Genomic DNA, 19,371 nt, shown 5'->3' on the forward strand with positions numbered 1-19,371 from the left:
TTTCCCTGGAACGTAGATTTCATCATCCCTATTTTATAAATGAGAGAACAAAACCCAGAAAGGTTTAGTAACTTGCCTCAAGTCGCTCAGCCATTATGTGAAACACTGAGGATTTAAACTCAGGCTGACTCCAAGGTTCTTCTGGAGTCTCTCTTGTCCAAGCGCAGGGTTTCTCAACGTTGGCTTTATTGGGCTGCAGAATCCTTTGTTGTGGAGGCTCCTGATTCTTTGTGCGGTATCCCTAGCCTCTACTCACAGATGTCAGTAGAACCGCCCCCCCTCCCCCCGCCAGGCTGTGACAACCAAGAATGTTTCCAGACATGGCTAATGTTCCTAGAGGAAAATCATCTCTGGCTGAGAACCACTGCCTTAATCTGCTGCATCCTTAAAGAAGCAAATTAAAACTCACACTTCCTCAAAAACAGGGTTTGTTTGTTTTTTTTTTTCCTAAACCTTAAAATTACCTTAATCTTGCTTCACTGAATTCAAATTAAGGAAATTTTCAAATCTGGTGAACTCTTCATTGGTTATATACTCTCTCTCTTGGTACACCTTTCAGAAACTTAACATACAGCCCCCTACCCCCAGCCTTATGTCTTCTTTGAATCTAAAAAGAAAGAATAGCCTTGGTTTCAAGGGAAGGCAAACACAAAGTGATGGCTCATACTTAAATGGGGAATTTTTGATTTGCTATCAGATTAGCCCTTTTTTGTTTATAGCAGTCCACAGTCCAAAGATAGTTGTAGAATTAAATGTGTAATTAAGCTTTGTATTCTCCATTCATTCACTGCATACGGGAGTTTTTTAAAGACGAAATGTTTATTAAGACATTTTCTAAACAAACGGTATTAAAGAATGAAGCGATGGTCTATAGTAATAGAGAAATTGGTGACACCTGGTGGTGGATTGTATAAAACTTCTTAGAGTTTAAACAGGGTTATTATTATTTTTTTAAAGAATAATCTGGGCTATTTCAGTCAAGTACTATGAAGTATTTTTGGCTCACAGCTGTTTTAATGAACAGGGCAGGAGTGTATAATTACAAATGGTTTAGCTATGGAATTCAGAATAGCTAATACAACCCCCCTTCCCCATGTAAAAGCTTTGTGCAGGCAGGAACGGTGACCAGAGGCATATCCATATGCTTATAACACCTCCATCAGGAACTAGCTTTGGTTCTTACAATCAGAATGTTAACCTTTGGTGGGTATGGAACGTGACCCACCAGGAGAGGATATGTCTTAGACATGGTTACTGTAAGAGAGGGTTCAGTGCGAGGGGAGATAGATGCTGCTTGCCAAAGGATGTAGTCAAGAGAAACCAGGTACACGTAACAGCCATCCTCATAGCTAGCTTTCATTAGCTCCTCTGCTGAAATTCAGCCTGAAATATCCAGGTAATTATCTCAAACCTGTGTGTGTGTGTGTGTGTGTGTGTTTGTGTGTGTGTGTGTGTGTACGCATGCAAGCAGATGGTGGTAATTACAGGTCACTTCACTAGTCCCAGACACTCAGAATGCAAGCTGGCTGCCTTAGAGGTAAGTGCTTTTGTGAGGATTTGGAATTCTAGGCTGATTGATAATTGGTTATTTCCCTGCAGTCACTCCTGACCCTGCCTCTTGCTGATGAGCATTTCCTTTGACTCTTTGTAGCTGCTAAAATTAGTTTCTGTACGGCATGCTTGAAAAACCTGCTACTGGAAGATGGTTTAATTCCAGGATGGAGACTGAACCCCTGATATGTGCCTTACACTGTCCCATGTCTGGGCTGTGAAGGCAACTGAGACAAAGCCCTGTGCTCAGGGGTACAAAGTCCCAGAGGAGACAGTGATCACATTGATGTGATTTGTAGGGGGGCTCTGGAGCTAATGGCCAGGAAAGAATTCTTGAGATGTTTTTGAAGCAAAATGGTGTTTTTATTATAGCACGGGGACAGGACCTGTGGGCAGAAAGAGCTGCATTATAAGCGTGAGGGGTGACCAATTATGTAAGATTTTCTATCCTATAGAGGGGAGGGTGATGTTAGGGCTCCAGGAAATTGAGTCTATAGGTTTCTGGAGGTCTTACTTTTGATAAGGTTGCTTTTTTCTGGTAAATCACTTAAGGCAGTTGCAAACTGATGGTGACTGTCCTGCAGGACTGTGATCTCTATCAGTTAACCACTTGTTTTGCCCTTCTCTCTGTTCTTGGGCAGCCAGGAGTGCCTGAGGAATGTCACACATATCCCATCTAGAGGGGGCATGGGGGGGTGGGTGGAGGTTGTTAACTTGTACTTTGCCCTCAGCTTGCCTTTGGCTCCCTCATCAATATCAGTGTTGGGTTTGGTGCTACGGAGACAGCACAGATATGCACATGGGACATGAAAGAGGGCAGGGCCAGTAGAAGCCACCATACCTGGAAGTCCACAAGATTTCCATTCTCCTTGAGTTTAACCAGAGTCCTAGAAGTGGTTGCACCTTTGGGAAATTGTTCATCTGAGGGTGTCTTCAGATCTTGGTAGCCTTAACCCAAGTAGTATTCTCTTTCTCTTTTTTAAAGTATTCCCTATGCCCAACATGGGGCTGGAACTCATGACCCCAAGATCAAGAATCGGGTGTTCCACCGACTGAGCCAGCCAGGTGCCCCAACCTTCTCTTGATGTACAAAACTCCCTCACCCTTCTGACCTTGTACCTTCTCTCTGGGCCGCATTTCTAAATCTTTAAAGGCCACTTTCTGGCCTCACTCAAGTCCAGGATAGCTTCCTTTCTTATGTCTCATTTAACAACAAATAGAAATATTGGAAACAACCTAAATGTCTGACCATTAGAATTTGGTTGAATATATCATGGGGTCATATGCAATGACAAAAAAAAAATGACGACATAGAAAATTGCTTAGAAAAAATATTCACAATATTTGATTAAGCAAAAATTCGATAGTAAAAGAGTATGCATAGTATTTTTCAGTGGCCACAACCATGAATTGCTGCTTTAGGATGAAACCAGAAATTATCCCAGGAAAGTACTGACTAGGGGGACTATCAAATAGAGTAGGATTCCAAAGATGTAATACATACACACCACATGAAATGGAATAAAGATTTATGAAATATTCACCAAAATGTTACCAATGATCACCTCTGGGTATCCATGAGCATGTAATATTTTATAATCTAAAAAAGTTTATTTATAGAATCTAGCCTCAAGTCTTCCAATAGGGAAAAAATAGTATTTTCAACAAATAATGCTGGAAAAATGACATTTACATACAAAAAAAAATGAATCTAGACTCTGACCTCTTTTAGAAAATTTAAATCAAAATGGGTCAGAGACCTTAATGTAAGATGCAAAGTTATATAACTTCTAGAAGAGGACATAAGAGAAAATCTAGGTGACCTAGGGTTTAGTGATGACTTTTTAGAAACAACACTGAAAGGACCATGAAAGAAAAAATGGAAAAGTTGGACTTTATTACAATTAAAAACTTATTCTCTGTGAAGCATATGGTTAAGAAAATGAAAAGGGACCTCACAGATTGGGAGAAAATATTTATAAAACATATATCTGATAAAAGTCTTGTATCCAACATATATTTTTTAAAAACTCTTAAAACTCTGATAACAACACAACTCAATTAAAAGCTGTTTAGACACCTAGCCAAGGAAGAGATGCATATGGAAAATGAGCATTTGAAAAGATGCTAACATCAGATGTAGTTAGAGAATTACAGATTAAAACAACAGTGAAATAGCACTGCATTCCTATTTGGATGGCTAAAATGCAAAACACTGACAACATCCAATGCTGGTAAGGACATGGAGAAACAGGAAATGTCATTCCTTGATGGTGGGAATACAAAATTATACAGCCACTCTGGAAGATAGTCTCTACTTACAGTCTACCCTGGAAGGTAGTTTATCTGTCTCTTACAAAGCTAAACCTCATCTACCATATAATGAAGCAAACGTGCCCTAGATGTTTACCCAAATGTGTTGAAAACATGTACACACACACACACACACACACACACACACACACACACACACACTGCCCACAAATGTTATAGCAGATTTATTCACAATTGCTAAACACTGGGAGCAGTCAAGATATCCTTCAGTAATTGAATGAATAAGCAAACTATGGTACCTCCATACAATGGAATATTATTCAGAAGTTAAAAGAAATGAGCTATCAAGCCACAGAAGTCATGGAAGAAACTTAGATGTTTATTGGAAAGTAAAAGAAACCAATCTGAAGAGGTGATATACTATATGATATTAACTATATGACCTTCTAGGGAAGGCAAAACTATAGGGACTATAAAATGATCATTGGTTGCCAGGGCTTCCAGAATAATGGGGGGAAGGAGGGAGGGATGAATAGGTAGACCACAGGGGATTTTTAGAGCAATGAAACTATTCAGTGTGGTAGTGAAATGGTGTCTACATGACGTTATGGATTTGACAAAACCCACAGAATGTACAATAGCAAGGGTGAACCTTAGTGTAAACTATGGACTTTATTTAAAAATAATATATCAATATTGGTTATCAACTGTAACAAGTGTACCACACCAATGCAAGATACTAATAATGGGGAGAAATATGTTTTATGGTGGAGGGAGGGGGTAGAGAGTTGGGACTGTGTGGGAACTTCTGTTCAGGTTTTATATAAATCTAAAACTGCTCTAAGTAATAAAGGTCCATGCGTTTCTTACAAAGAAATCTAGCTTCCAATAAACCCTTTTGAAGACTCTCTTTTGACATTTGACCCTAGTGGCCAACCAATTTAACTTCTCAGCCAATCACTTCCCATAAGTCGCAAATGGTGGAAAGTCTAGATGTCTAGTCCCTTCAAAATACCAAGGGAAGTGGGGGTGCCCAGCTGGCTAAGTCTGTAGAGAATGGGACTCTTGATCTCGACATTATATGTTCAAGCCCCATGTTGGGTGTAGAGCTTACTTACAAAAATAAAAAATAAAATGATTAAGGGTTAATATTTTAAAAAATACCAAAGGAAGCATTGGTCGCAGCAGGGTGGGGAGTGGTTGTCTGGCTTTCTTGGTCTTTTTTCTCTCCTTTTTTGTGTATCTTTAAATATTCAAGTTGATGGCAATGGAATAAATTTCTAAGCAGAAAATCTGGCTGCCTTTGGAGTCAAATGCCTTCTGAATATTTTTTTCCGAAGATTCAGACAGTCTATCATTGCAGACAGTCCAAAGTATACGCATTATTCGAGAACCGTGGACCAGACTCTACGAGTTATGTATACACGGAGGTAGTGTTATTAATTCCATTTAGAGTTGAGGAAAAGGGCAGCTCCAGGGGTCTGAATACTTTGCCCAGGGACACACAGCTAGGGAACATACATAGTGACATTGCAGAGACGCGTGATCACAGTCTTTACTCTGTCCAGACAGGCTTCCCAGAAGTGGAAACGTTTCAGAATCCAGCAGTCCCACCACATGTCAACTCATTTTCTGGCTTACTTTCTCCCCTTCAACTCTCGTTTTACATTGTGGCTTCATCACTGTCGAAAGAGGGGTGACAATGTCATGAATATTATGCTAGCCTCTTCTTTCTCCTTAAAGAGACACTATGGATGCTTCTGAAGGTTAAGCAAATAATCCATCTTCTAGAATCCTTGCCTCATGCTTTTGCTTATAAATTCCTTAAACACAATGACTTTTCTTGGCTTTATCTTGATTACCTGGTATGCTGTCAGGTGCTTAGGTACCGTTTAGTAAACTCCTATTGAATGAATGAATGAATGGATGAAACCATGCCTGTATCATAACAGTTATTTGATGCTGACATGTTGTCATTATTGTTTATTAAGCACATTTTTTTTTATTACGTACTCCCTAGCCCCCAGGGAATCATGATGGAGTTCAGCAGTGAACAAGATAGACAATGTTCCTGCTCAGGTGGTATTTGCATTCTATTGCAAAGAGAAAAGTGGTGAGCAAATTAACAAATTTCATAGTGCACTTAATTTCTTAAATTGAATTTTTATTGAGATAATTGTAGATTCACATGCAATTATAAGAAACAATAGAGAGAGAGAGACCTCCTGTACTCTTTACCCAGTTTTCCCCAGTACAAACATCTTGGAAAATTATAGTAGGATATCATAATCAGGATAGTGACATGGATATAATCCACCTGTCTTTTCCTGGTTTCTCCACTTTTACTTGTATGTACTCGTGTGTGTGTGTGTGTGTGTGTGTGTGTGTGTGTGTGTGTCTACTTCTATACAATTTTATCACATGTGTAGGCTCATGTATCCACCACTACAGTCAAGTTAGAGAACATTTCCATCACCACAAGGATGTGGTGATGCCCTTTGATAACATACCCAACTCCCTCTTCTACCTTGTTTTTTTTTTAATTTTTTTAAGATATTTATTTGTTTTTGAGAGAGAGCAGGCAAGCTGGGGAGGGCCAGAGAGAGAGGGAGACACAGAATCTGAAGCAGGTTCCAGGCTCTGAGCTGTCAGCACAGAGCCTGTCGCAGGACTCGAACTCACAAACCATGAGATCATGACCTGAGCCGAAGTCAGACACGTCGGACACTTAACCCACTGAGCCACCCAGGTGCCCCTCTTCTACCTTGTCCTTAACTGCTGGCAACCAGGAATGTGTCCTCTTTTTCTATAATTTTCTCCCTTTTAAGGAAGTTATATAATGAAATCTTATGGTGTGTAACCTTCAGGGATTGGCCTTTTATTTTCACTCAGGCTTTCCTTCAAATTCATTCAGGTTGTTCTGTTACGGAAAACTGGTCTGGATCACCCAGCAGAAGAACCAAGTGGCACTCGGAGATCTTGGAAGGAAGGAGGTTTGTTTTACACCGGTGGGCTCAGAGTAGATTATTGTCCAGAGATCTGAGCCCAGAGCATCAATGGAGGAGACAATTTATAGTCTGTTACTTCCGCATCCCTCATTAGTAGTAATTGGGTGCCGGTGGCAAGCAGAATAGGAAGGAAATCCCGGAAGGGGTATCTTCTGACAAGGACTGGAATTCCCTTATCAGTCCTGTCGGCCATCTTATAACAGATTTTTCCTATGTATCAATAGTTCTATGTATCAATAGTTCAATCCTTCTGACTGCTGAGTCTCGTCGATGGTATAGATGGAGCACAATCTAAGAATTCACTCACTGAAGAACATTGAGCCTCTTTTCAGTTAATGGCCATGATGAACGAAACTATTATGAACATTTGTATATAGGTTTTGTGTGACAAGTTTTTTCTCTCTCAGTCTTTTATTATAAAATGTTTCAAGCATACAGCAAGGTTGAAAACATTTTAGTGAATGTACCCACCACCTAGATTCTACCATTAATTGTTTTAGTTAATACGCTTTATTTTTTAGGGCAGTACTAGGTTTACAGATAAAATTGGCCAGATAGTTTAGAGAGTTCTCATATAGTCTTCTCTATAGAATTTGCCTTAACATTAACATCTTGCATTAGTGTGGTACCTTTGTTGCAATTGATGAACCAATGTTGACTAAAGTTTGGAGTTTACGTTAGGGTTCCCTCTGTGTTGTGCATTCTGTGGTTTTGTCACATGCATAATATCATGGGTATACTTTCACAATGTCATACAGGATGGTTCCACCACCCTAAAAACCCCCTGTGCTACACCTTTTCATCCCATCCTTCCTCCCTACTGGAGCCCATGGCAACCACCAGTCTTTTACTGTTCCTGTAGTTTTACCTTCTCTCCACTATCACACAGAGGACGTCATACAATATGTAGCCTCTTCAGACTGACTTCTTTCACTTCTCAATATACATTTAAGGTTCCTCCGCATATGTTTTGGCTTGATAGCGGCATAAATGTGTATTTCTTTTTAGTGCTGAATAATATTACATTGTTCGGAGATACCACAATTTATGTATCCATTCGTTAATGAAGGCTATGTTGGTTGCTTCCAGTTTTTGGCAATTATGGATAAGGCTGCTATAAACATGTGTGGGCAGCTTTCATGTGAACATGTTTTCAACTCATTTGAGTAAATACCTAAGGACACATTTGCTGGATCGAAGGGTAGACTAGGTTCAGCTTTGTAAACTCCCAAATTGTGTTCCAGAGTGTTTGTCCCATTTTGTATACCCCCCATCAATGAACGAGAATTCCTGTTGCTTCACATATTCACTGGCATTTGGTGTCGTGAGTATTTTGGATTTTAATCACTAATAGATATATTAGTGATTAGTGCTATCCCATTGTCACTTTATTTGTAATCCCCTAATGACATTCGATGTTGAGCGTCTTTTCTTATATTTCTTTTCCATCTGTATTTCTTCTTTGGTTAGATGTCTTTTCAGATCTTTTGCCCATCTTAAATTGGATTATTTATTTTTTTAATTGGGTTTTAAGTGTTCTTTAGCAGATATGTGTTTGCAAGTATTTTTTATTTGGTGTCCCGTCTTTTCTTGAAAGTATCTTATACCGACAAGTTTTTTTTTTGTTTTTTTTTGTTTTTTCATTTTAATGAAGTCCATTTAAATATTTTTTTTCTTTCATGGATTGTGTTTTTGGTTGTGTACCTAAAAAGTCAGTACCAAATCTGAGGTCACTTAGAAACATTTTCTCCTATGTTATCTTCTAGAAGTATTATAACTTTGCTTTTTATATTTAACTATATGGTCTATTTTAAGTTGATTTTGTGGAAGTTATAAGGTCTGTGTTTAGATTCCTTTTTTTTTTTTTTTTTTTTTTTTTGCATATGAGGTCTAGTTGTTTTAGCACTGCTTGTGGAAAATACTGTCCTTTCTCCATTGAATTGCCTTTGTATCTTTGTCAAAGATCACTTAACTCTAATGATGTGGGTCAATTTCTGACACGGAGCTCAGTGCTGGCCTGGAACCCAGGGACCATGAGATAGCTGAAACCAAGAGAGAGTTGCTTAACCAACTGAGCCACCCAGGCACCCCAAAGAGGTTCCTTTTTAATCCTGGTTTGCCTTAGAGTTTTTAATCATAAATGGCTATTGGATTTTGTCACATGCTTTCTCTGCACTGACAGGTATGATCATATGATTTTGTTTATTTTACTGACATGGTGAGTTGCATTAATTTTGAATGATGAATCATATTTGCATACCTAGAATAAATTCCAGGTACACACTTGGCCACTTGGTCATGATCAGTGACCAAATAATTACCCGGTATAAGTTGGTCATGGCATATAATTGTTTGTTTACATTGTTGGACTCAATCTGCTGATGTTTTGTTGATGATTTTATGTATAAGTTCATGCAAGATATAAGTCTGTAGTTTTTATTTTGTGATGTCTTTGTCTGGTTTTTGTGTCAGAATAAAGCTGGCCTCATAAAATGAGTTGAAAAGTATTCCCTCCTCTTCTGTTTTCTGAAAGAGATTGTCTAAAGTTGGTGTTAATTATTTTTTGAATGTTTGGTATAATTTCTAGTGAAACCATCTGGGACTAGAGATGTCTTTGTCGGAAGCTCTTTAATTACAAATTCAATTTCTTTAATGGTTATAGCAGTATCCAGATTGTTTATTTCATATTGATTGAGTTTTGGTAGTTTGCTGTTTTGGAGGAATTGGTCCATTTCTTCTAAGCTAGAATTTATGAGAATAAAGTTATTTGTAGGATTCCGTTATTATTCTTTTGCATTATTTTAAATAATGATAATTGCAGTGAATAAAATAAACAGGAATGATAAGAAAAGACCTCTCTGAGGAATTGATACATGTGTGAGTTGATATCTGAAGGAGTCAGCCATGGAAAATTGCAGAAAGCACTCCAGGCAGAGAGAGGTTAGTGCAAAGGCCCAGAGAGAGGGACCAGGTTGGCATTTTTAAGGAAGAAAAGAATTGCTGGAGTAGAAAAAGCAACAGGGAAAATGGTTGGAGTTGAACATGGAGAGTACAGAGATTAATGAATGCGGTGGCCTGGAGCTATGGGAAGGACCTTAGATGGTATTATAGGAGAAGCGGGATATCATTGTGATGAGGTTTTGGGGTGATCCTGAGTTTTGGAGCTGACAGCCAAGAAAGAATTCTTGAAAATGTCTTTGGTGCAAAAAGGTGATTTTATTATAAAGCAGGGAGACAGGACCCTTGGACCTAAAGAGCTGCACTGGGGTGGTAAAGAATGACTGGTTAAATACTATAGAGTTGGGTGGGGGAGGTAAAGTCAAAAGGGAAGTTTCCAAAAAGATTTTCATATGCTAAAGACTTAAAGATTACTGGAGGCCTACATATTGTCAAGATAAGTTTGTTTTTCCCTCTAGCAAAGCTTTAAAATTAATACAGTAGGGGGTTCCTGGACTTTAGGCTATTGATGAGATTGCTTTTTTTTTTTTTTTTTGTAATTGTACTAAAGTATTTGTAAACTGATGGAGACTCTCAACAGTTTAATAACCATCTGTTTTCTTTCCTTTCCTTTGTTCTTGGGCAGCCATGAGTGCCTGAGGAATATCACACATAATCCCACTTGGGGTTGGGGTCGGGTGGGGTGCTAGTTTATGCTTGGCCCTCAGCTTGCCTTATTGTCCCTCATCAATTGGATGGATTCAGATAGGACAAATCATGCCTGGATTTATATTTTCAAAAGATCATGATGGTTGCTGCATGGAGAAAAGATTGTAGGAGAGCCAAGAATCAAAAGCCAAGTGATAATGAGTTTGCAATCGTTTCTGCAAGATGATGATGGCTTGGAAACTGGGGGCCGCAGTGAAGATGGAGAGTAGGAGGCAGAGTGGGAACATGGCTTGAAGTTACTATTTCTCTCTTTGACTGTTGGCCTAAATGCCTTTTCCTTAAGGACTAAGAATGACCACCCTTTTTTGTTGAGCATTCAGCAGAGTTAATCTGTGAAGTTTAAATAAAGTTGAGACTATCAAAAATCATCTTAGCTAGGGGCTCCTGGATGGCTAGTCAGTTGAGTGTCTGACATCAGCTCAGGTCACGATCTCATGGTCTGTGGGTTCAAGCCCTGCATCAGGCTCTGTGCAGACAGCTCGGAGCCTGGAGCCTGCTTCAGATTCTGTGTCTCCCTCTCTCTCCGCCTCTCCCTGACTCATGCTCTGTCTCTCTCTCTCTCTCTCTGTCAAAAAACATTAAAAAAATTTTTTAAATCATCTCAGCTATATTTTGACTTTTCTTGTTCATGTATTCTGGCTGCTGCCACAAAGATACCATCGAATGGCTGGCTTATAAACAGCAGAAATATATTTCTTGGGACACCTGGGTGGCTCAGTTGTTTAAACATCCAACTCTTGACTTCAGGCTCAGGTCTTGATCCCAGAGTTGTGGGACGGAGCTCCACATTGGGGTCTGCACTGACAGCAAGAAGCCTGCTAGGGATTCTCTCTCCCTCTCTCTGTTGCCCCTTCCCTCCATCTCACTCTCTCTCTCTCAAAAAGAAAAAAAAAGATTCTCTCTCTCTCCTTCTAACCCCCCCTAAAAAATTTTAAGATATATATATATATATTCTCTCAGTTTTGGAGACTGGGAAATCAAACACAAGGCACCAGCAGCTAAGGTGCCAGGTGAAGGTCCTTTCCTTGTCTATAGATGGCCTTCTTGCTCACTAGGCAGAAGGGTGGGAAGCTCTCTGGGGTCTCTTTGTAAGGCCATTAAGGCCTTTCATGAGCTAATTACCTCCCAAAGACCCCACCTGTAAATACCATCACAGTGGAGATTAGGATTTAACATAGGAATTTGTGGGGTGGGGCGGGGTTCAGTCTATATAATACAAGACCACCTAAACCCATGAAGTCAAAATAAAGTTCAGACTATCCGAAATCCTCTCAGCTAGATTTTGGCTTTCTCCTACAGTGTAAATTACCCGAAAAGTTTTGTGCAGGCTCATGATTCACTGCCTAACTTTGGAGGGTTTCTTGAAAAGGCTTTGGCCATTTGTTCTGTCAGAGGCTTGGGCCATTGTTCAGAGTGTTGAGAGATAACAAGAGTACAGTTTAATGTGCTACAGATGTCTGGGACGGTGACTCAGGCTCCTGGCAGAGATCCAAGGCAGGAAACCTGCTGCTGCCATTCGTATTCTCTGTGTCTATGCCGGAAATGGCTCGAGCTGTAATTTGCAGAGTTTATAGTGATGTAAATGCAGCCAAACCCCAAGTGAAGCCTCGCAGATGTACATCATTAGGAGAGCTCTCAGCCTCTCTTATATGCTGTTCAGAGGCGATTCATTTGCAATCAATTTCAAAGACTCTGTGGACGGGAAGAATGTTCTCTCATATTGTCTAGCTCATTTTAAAATCTGTCCTCCTGACATTTTGATAAAAGGTAATAACCAAACCTCTTGTGTTCAACAGAATGTGCTTATAATAACAAGCCTGGCATTAAAAAAAAAAAAAAAAAAAAAGACCCAAAGTATCAACAGCCCTTTAAAAATGGAATGCATCATTTTCCATTTGACTCAATTGTCCAACTGTCTGCAGCACCTCTTCTGCCTTTACCTATTTTATGATTAGTTAAGGAGATCGGCACTTGCACTCATAAGGCAGAAAGCTTTGGGTACAAGTTTTAGAAGCTCTGCTTGTTTCCTAACGTGAAAATCCAAAGGAAAAAAAAAAAACCCACCATTTTTTTGTTCTACTTAAATATATAAGCTCTTAGAAATATAAAGGAAATGGTTAATATGCAATTGTAATAATTAAATGTGAAAATATTAATATTTAATGTAATTCCTTATGTAGTATATTTAGATCCCAATGGGAAACAGATACATACTCAAACAAGATAGTTCATTATAAAGGGAGCATTAATAAAAGCATAGTTGGGTATAGGGGAACCACAAGGGTCCGTGCCTGGGGTCAGTAGCAGCAGTGTTCCTACCCCTAGGCCTGCCTCTTATGGTACAGGAAGAAGCAGCTGTGTAACCTGGGAGGAGGGAACTGTTAAGAGTGGTGGCCTCCAGTGAGGGGTAGAGACTGGTTGGGCTGGCCTTTCAGGAACAAAACTGAGGAACCGACACCCTGACTTCACTCTTCTGCTTTCCCCCATCCTCTGATCTTCTGGGCTCCACTGGCTGAATCCAGACCAAACCAGAGGCCAAGAGAGGCCATGGTCATAATCCATCCGAGTTACCTCCTGGGAGAGGGCAGGGGGAAAAGAGGTAGGAAGTAGATCTGAAGGAACAAATTCATATGTTTTTAAAGATTTATATCCTAACATATTAATTTCGAAATATTGCCTTTGCCTACCCCAGCATTTCCTGAAACTATTTCATTTGTACTCTTTTCATACATTAATTTTGTTTTCATCACTAGAGCCTGTAGAGGCTGCTTTTAAGCAAACAGACTTGAGCAATGGAATGTAAAAAGGGTCCACGGTGACCACCTGGCTGAATACAGACAGGCCCATCAGGCGACCCACCTCAGGATACCCATAGACCCTAACTAACCAATGGACTACTTACAACGAGGCAGTTAACCAAAAAGGAAGATTCCATACATCGCCATACCTCCTCGTCTTCCCTTCTTTAAAAACACCACTACCTTTTGTTACACACAGCCTCTCCTCTGCTGTCCTGGACGTCCTCTGCCGTCCCTTGTGGTGTATTCAGTAAACTTCTTTCTCCTCTGTTCTGCCTCTAGTGAATTCTTTATTCACCGCCCACACCACTGCCACCAACTTCCACCTGATCGTCGTCCCACATTTGGGGCCCCCATCCAATCGAGGGACAGACACTGCATTTAGATACCGCAGAGCCATCTTTGAGTCAGCTAATACAGCTTGAAGAGACCTTCATTTTTTAAATACAGAAATCTTTTTTTTAATTTTTTTACTGTTTATTTTTGAGAGAGAGACAGAGAAAGAGCATGAGCAGGGGAGGGGCAGAGAGAGAGAGGGAGACACTGAATCCAAAGCAGACTCCAGGCTCCAAGCTGTTAGCATAGAGCCCCATGTGGGGCTTGAACTCAAGGACCGTGAGATGGTAACCCAAGCCGAAATTGGATGCTTAACTGAGGCACCCAGGCACCCCTAAATACAGAACTCTTAAATCTTTCTATGATCCTTTACTGGAATTTTTACCCATGTCACAAATATATATTCATATGTTATTATGACAATTTTGACTCTTCTTGTAGGTATGTTTATATACGTCACCATAGCTGCTTACTGTTTTACTTCTAAAAATGATTTTAAGAGATTATAATGATATTGTTCTTTGTACTCGAGAAGTCATATTAACAGAAAATACAATGAAATGCGTGCAGGATTTTTTTGCCTTTCTTTTGGCCAGTTCTATCAGCTTACCTTAATAATAGCATCCAAAAGTAGGATTGATTGTGGTCACTTCGGAAATGTTATGTGTCCCGCAAGGGCCACTTGGTGATGGAGTGCTCTATAATTTGAGAGACTCTGTAATGAAAATGAATATAAGGCTATTACTTTTTACTTCAGGAATAATGTTATGGAGGGAAACATTGTTTTGTTCAGGCATATATAATGCTGAAACTGTCTAGATCTCAATTTCCTCCTCTCTGGAATAAAAATAATGCTAGTATTTACCTCACCAGAGTTACTGAGAAAAATTGAACTGATGTAATTAACACAGAATTGAGGACGCGATAAGTGCTAGGTTTCATTTGGCTTATGTTAATTATTTATAAGGTTTCTAAATGGCCCTAAAAATCCATTTCCTTAAAGAACTATCTTCTTAACTGATGATTGCTTTTTTTCTTATTCAGGCTGGTAGGTAGTAGATTAACAGAGTGATTTGGCAATAATGAAATGCAAACTTGTCGTTGAAAAACCATTTTCATCTGGTTGGTGTGGATAAATTTCAGCATTTCCAGTTTGAATTTCAACAGGAGGCCGGCTTCTTTCTGGACCATTAGAAAGAGTTGATGAAGACCGGTTTATTCCCTGTCTGAATTCCACACACACACCTATTACCTTTTGTTAAGCACACTGTTGCTGAATCAAGGCAGATTTTTTTTTTTTTCTGTTGGCTGGAGAACTGAAGGCTCTTCTGCCTCATTGTGAACAACCGCCTCTGCCCAGTAGGTGGCGAGAGCATAGAAGATTTATCTGTACCTGCCGGGTAACAAATGGTACCATTTTGACTCCATTTTGATTATTTATCTTTAGTTTCATTTTGCTTCCTTTTTCTGGTCTTTTCATAAAGGTAAAATGCAAAAAGTTAGAATAATCCTTTGAGTTTGTTGAATTGTATTTAAGCCGAGGAAACTTAAAATGTAAGTTCTTAATAGTCTGGCATTATGATTCTAAACTGCAGGTCTTTTGCAGCCGCTGCACATTGAAACTGGTAAGAAGACCTCACATCATGATTTTACATTTCAGTATCCCATCTACAGCATTTTAGGAAAGGAATCTTAATTCAAAAGACACCTTCCACATTTAGAACTATACTCAGTGTTTATAAATGTTAAATGGAAAGGAAAATATGTACATTAGTCCCTTCCTACCTACCTATGCACCACACACACACACACACACACACACACACACACACACCACAATTATTTTGAATGTTTATTTTTTTTATTTTGAGAGAGAGACAGCGTGAATGGATGATGGACAGAGAGAGACACACAGAATGCAAAGCAGGCTCCAGGCTCCGAGCTGTCAGCATAGAGCCCCACGCGGGACTTAAACCCACAAACCATAAGATCATGACCTGAGCTAAAGTCAGACACTCAACCAAGTGAGCCACCCTGACACCTCCCGCCTTTTTTTTTTTTAATGTTTATTTATTTATTTAGAGAGAGATGTAAAGAGCATGAGCGGATGAGGGACAGAGAGAGACACATACTTTTCCTTACAGCAAGCGCCTATGTCACCCTAGCTTCTCACTTGCTGGATCTAGTACAGCCCTGTGCTGGGGGGATGGGAGACAGGAAATAGGGGAGCCCTGTCTGGTTCATGTTTTCTAGCAAATGAGGACTTCATAGTATATACCGTGATGGAGGCAGAGAGAAAGTCCACATCGCACAAGATGTGTGTGTGTGTTGGAGTAAAGAGGAGAGAGGTGTTGCACCATTATGCAGAACATCCCAAAGACATTAGACAAAAGTATAAAGTCATGCCTGCAGGGGCTGGGCAAGTCACGTGAATGCACGAAGCAGGCTGGCCATTAGAAAAATCATCAGTGTGCTGTCTGGAGAGGACACTTGCACTCAGTACTGACATCACGATTGGGAGTGTGCGTGTAAGTGCATAAGAGACACAGACTGTGGCCAATCTGAGAGCCGTTGCCCCTCCTGATTGATAGGTTAACCAGCTGTGTGTGGACCAAAACATGTGTATAGTTTGGATCTGCTCCAGAGCCCTTCATGAGTGATTTCTTTCTTTCTTCCTTTTTTTTTTTTTCAGTGAGTGATTTTTTTTTAGGTTTATTATTTATTTTGAGAGAGAGAGAGAGCATGCAGTGGAGGGGCAGAGAGAGGGAGAGACACTCCCAAGCAAGCTCCACGCTGCCAGTGCACAGCCCCACTCCGGGCTTGATCTCATGAACCGTGAGATCGTGACTTGAGCCAAAATCAAGAGTCGGACACTTAACTGACTGAGCCACCCTGACACCCCTTAGTGAATGATTTCTTGACTTCACATCAAGGTGCAGTTGCTCTGAGGTCACTTCTTACTCCCTCCTTGTTTTACCAGTGAGGAATTTGATAGCCCTCCTCCCCAACTAGGGATACATTAGGTCCTATCCTTATTCTCTTGAGTGTGCCCCTTCTGATACTGTGCTTCCTTCCTGCATATTTTCCCTTCTATTTGATCCTACTTGTTTCTTGGGTTGTCCTAAAGTGACCACTTATCCCTGATCTTCGTGGGTCTTATGGGAAGAAATGTGCTCAGTGTCTCAAAGGCCAGAATTCTGAGTGATCCGCTCAATTGGTCTTGGTGGATTTAATCTTCAGAACAGAGAAGCACCATGAGTAGCACTCATTTACTTGTTGTGGGTCTTGCTCTTTTCATCTGCTTACTTCATCTGGTTTCAGGGATAATGTGACACTCCATGCCTAATGGGTTTGACAGTTTGAGTTCAAGCTGCAATATTGCATAATTCCAGTAGAGGGCACCTGTGCTTTTCAAATCAAGTGTGAGGGCACTGTAGGGAGAAATCATTTATGCTGACCTGATGCTCCAAGAAACAGGAATCCTTGCTTTGTTGTTGTTGCTTTAAGGAAATTTAGGCCAGATGTTCCTTAGCTGAAGAAATTTAAAGTAGAAACAGTGGTGCTTTTTTTTTTTTTTTTTTTTTTTGCACTTTCAGAGAGATCAAAGTCTGGGGCAGTGAATGATACACTGAGGAATATTATCTGAGATGACAAATTTATAAAGGTCAATGTGACATTTGGTTTTATTAATCCAAGGCTGTTTTTAGAGTAATATCATATATAGGATAGTGTTCAAAGATTTTATAATATTCATGGATTCCATTTATCAGTATTTACTAAGAACTTGCTATGTGATAAGTAAAGTTCTAAGATACTTGGGGATACTTCAGAGACAATAGAAGGCTCATCCCTGCAGTCACAGAACTTGAGTTCCAAGTAGAGGAGAGGTAGAACAAATAAACAGATCAGTGGTGACCCAGTCAGTTAGTGGTAACTGCTGAGATGCTCTGGTAGATAGTATGGAGGTTGAGAAGCAAAGTGGGACAGGTAATATGAAACATGTTCTCTGAGGAGGCAACATTAAAGCTGACCTGAAGGAAAAGAAGGAGCCAGCCATAAACTTGGAGGAGGGAGTTCCAGGCTGAAGGGATAGCAAGAATGAAGGTCCCAGAGTGGAAATGATGAAAAGAAAGCCAGTGACCCTGGGGTAAAGTAAGTAGAGAGATGAATTGGATGGAATACACTGGAAGAGGTGATAAGGAGCCCACAGTCAAGACTTGTAGGCTTTGGCAAGGGGCTACAGTTGTGTTCCATGAAATTGTAGACTTGTAGTGTTGGAAGGGACCTTTGAAGTCACCTTGTCCAGTTGTTCTCAAAGCTTGCAGACGAATCTCCTGAGGATTTTGTCCATAGGACAAGTCTGCTGGAAATTCTGATTCTGAAGTCCAGGATGAGCACTGTGGATCTGAGTCTTTAAGCTCCATGGTGTAGCGATGTAACTGGTCCTTGGACCACATTTTGAGAACATACTGATTTATCAGTTAGGGTTCTGCGGTTGCAAGCAACAGAATTCAACTGTAACTAACTGAAATACTGAGAATTTATGGAAAGAGGCAGCTGGGGAGCTAATGGAACAAGGGAAGGTGATTTGACAAGTCCCAAAGGTGCCCCAGTCATCTGGATTTGCAGAAACAACAGGGAATTTCTTTTTAAGACACTACAGTTTAGAGATCAGCTCCAACCCAGGTTCTCTGCCTCCCAGTGCATAGTATTTGCTCATTCATTACTACATAGCTATTAGGCATCTACCAAGTATCAGGCAGTACGTAGATGCTGATGGGACAGTGATGAACAAGATAGTTCTGAGTCATTGTGCCCTTTCTAAACCACATCTTTCTTTCTCCATATTCATTGAGCAAATATTTATTAAACACCTAGGTGCACACAAGGTGCTGTGGGTGAAATAGAATTCCACACAATAGTCTTCATCTTCAGGAAACATATAATCTTGTAAGAAGGGCACAGATAGAATGTTACGGGAATTCAGAGGAGTAAGAGGTTGCTGTCAACCCACAGGAGCTGAGATGTCTTCCCAGGAATGAGACGGATCATCTTTATTCATCTTCACCGACAATGAGGGAAGCTTAGAGAGACTGCCTAGATTTCAGAATGCCTTGGGCTACTTGCTAAGATGGAACCTCTGACTTTGGCCTTGAACCTCCTGTGTTTTAAGCAGCACATTCTGGGCCTGTTCTCGACATTCATGATGGGTTATAAGGTCTTTGCTCTTCTGGCCCTGGAGTAGAGATTTGGGAGTTAGCCAGTAGTTGGATCACGATGTGGACAGATCAATCAGATGATTCAGGGCCTCTGCAGTCACACTCTTGCCTGACTCACTGATGACTCCAGTCTTCTCATCTAAGCTCCACTTTTAGGAAACTGTCCCATTCACTTACAAAACTTGGGTTTTGCATCACTCCAAGCTGTCAATACATCCAGATAGGTGGTTGAGGCAGGCTACTTAATGCTGAGGGTGGTGATATGGTAGGATTCCAGGCACAGGCATTTTCTTAGCTTGAAGATACATTATTTTTTGTGTGAATGTGAATGCACAAACACGTACTGCTGTCAGATTCTCATTTTTCACTCATTTATTCTTCATGCTTTGTGTTACATTTAGAAAGACCAGCAGACACTTTAAATTTGAAGGATGTGGCTTTCTTTTTTCTTTTTTTTTCTTTTTAATTTAAATTCAAGTTAGTTAGCATACAGTGTAATCTTGGCTTCAAAAGTAGAAC

General features: G+C 40.2%; 1 protein-coding gene across 2 annotated transcripts in view; it reads left to right on the forward strand.

The window, feature by feature from the left end:
• The window catches only part of SYNPR (synaptoporin), a 320,817-nt gene that overhangs the window by 53,258 nt on the left and 248,188 nt on the right, over positions 1-19,371 (forward strand). The gene's annotated exons all lie outside the window — the stretch shown is intronic.

The sequence above is a fragment of the Leopardus geoffroyi genome, chromosome A2 (assembly GCF_018350155.1).
Source record: "Leopardus geoffroyi isolate Oge1 chromosome A2, O.geoffroyi_Oge1_pat1.0, whole genome shotgun sequence".
Classification (NCBI taxonomy): domain Eukaryota; kingdom Metazoa; phylum Chordata; class Mammalia; order Carnivora; family Felidae; genus Leopardus; species Leopardus geoffroyi.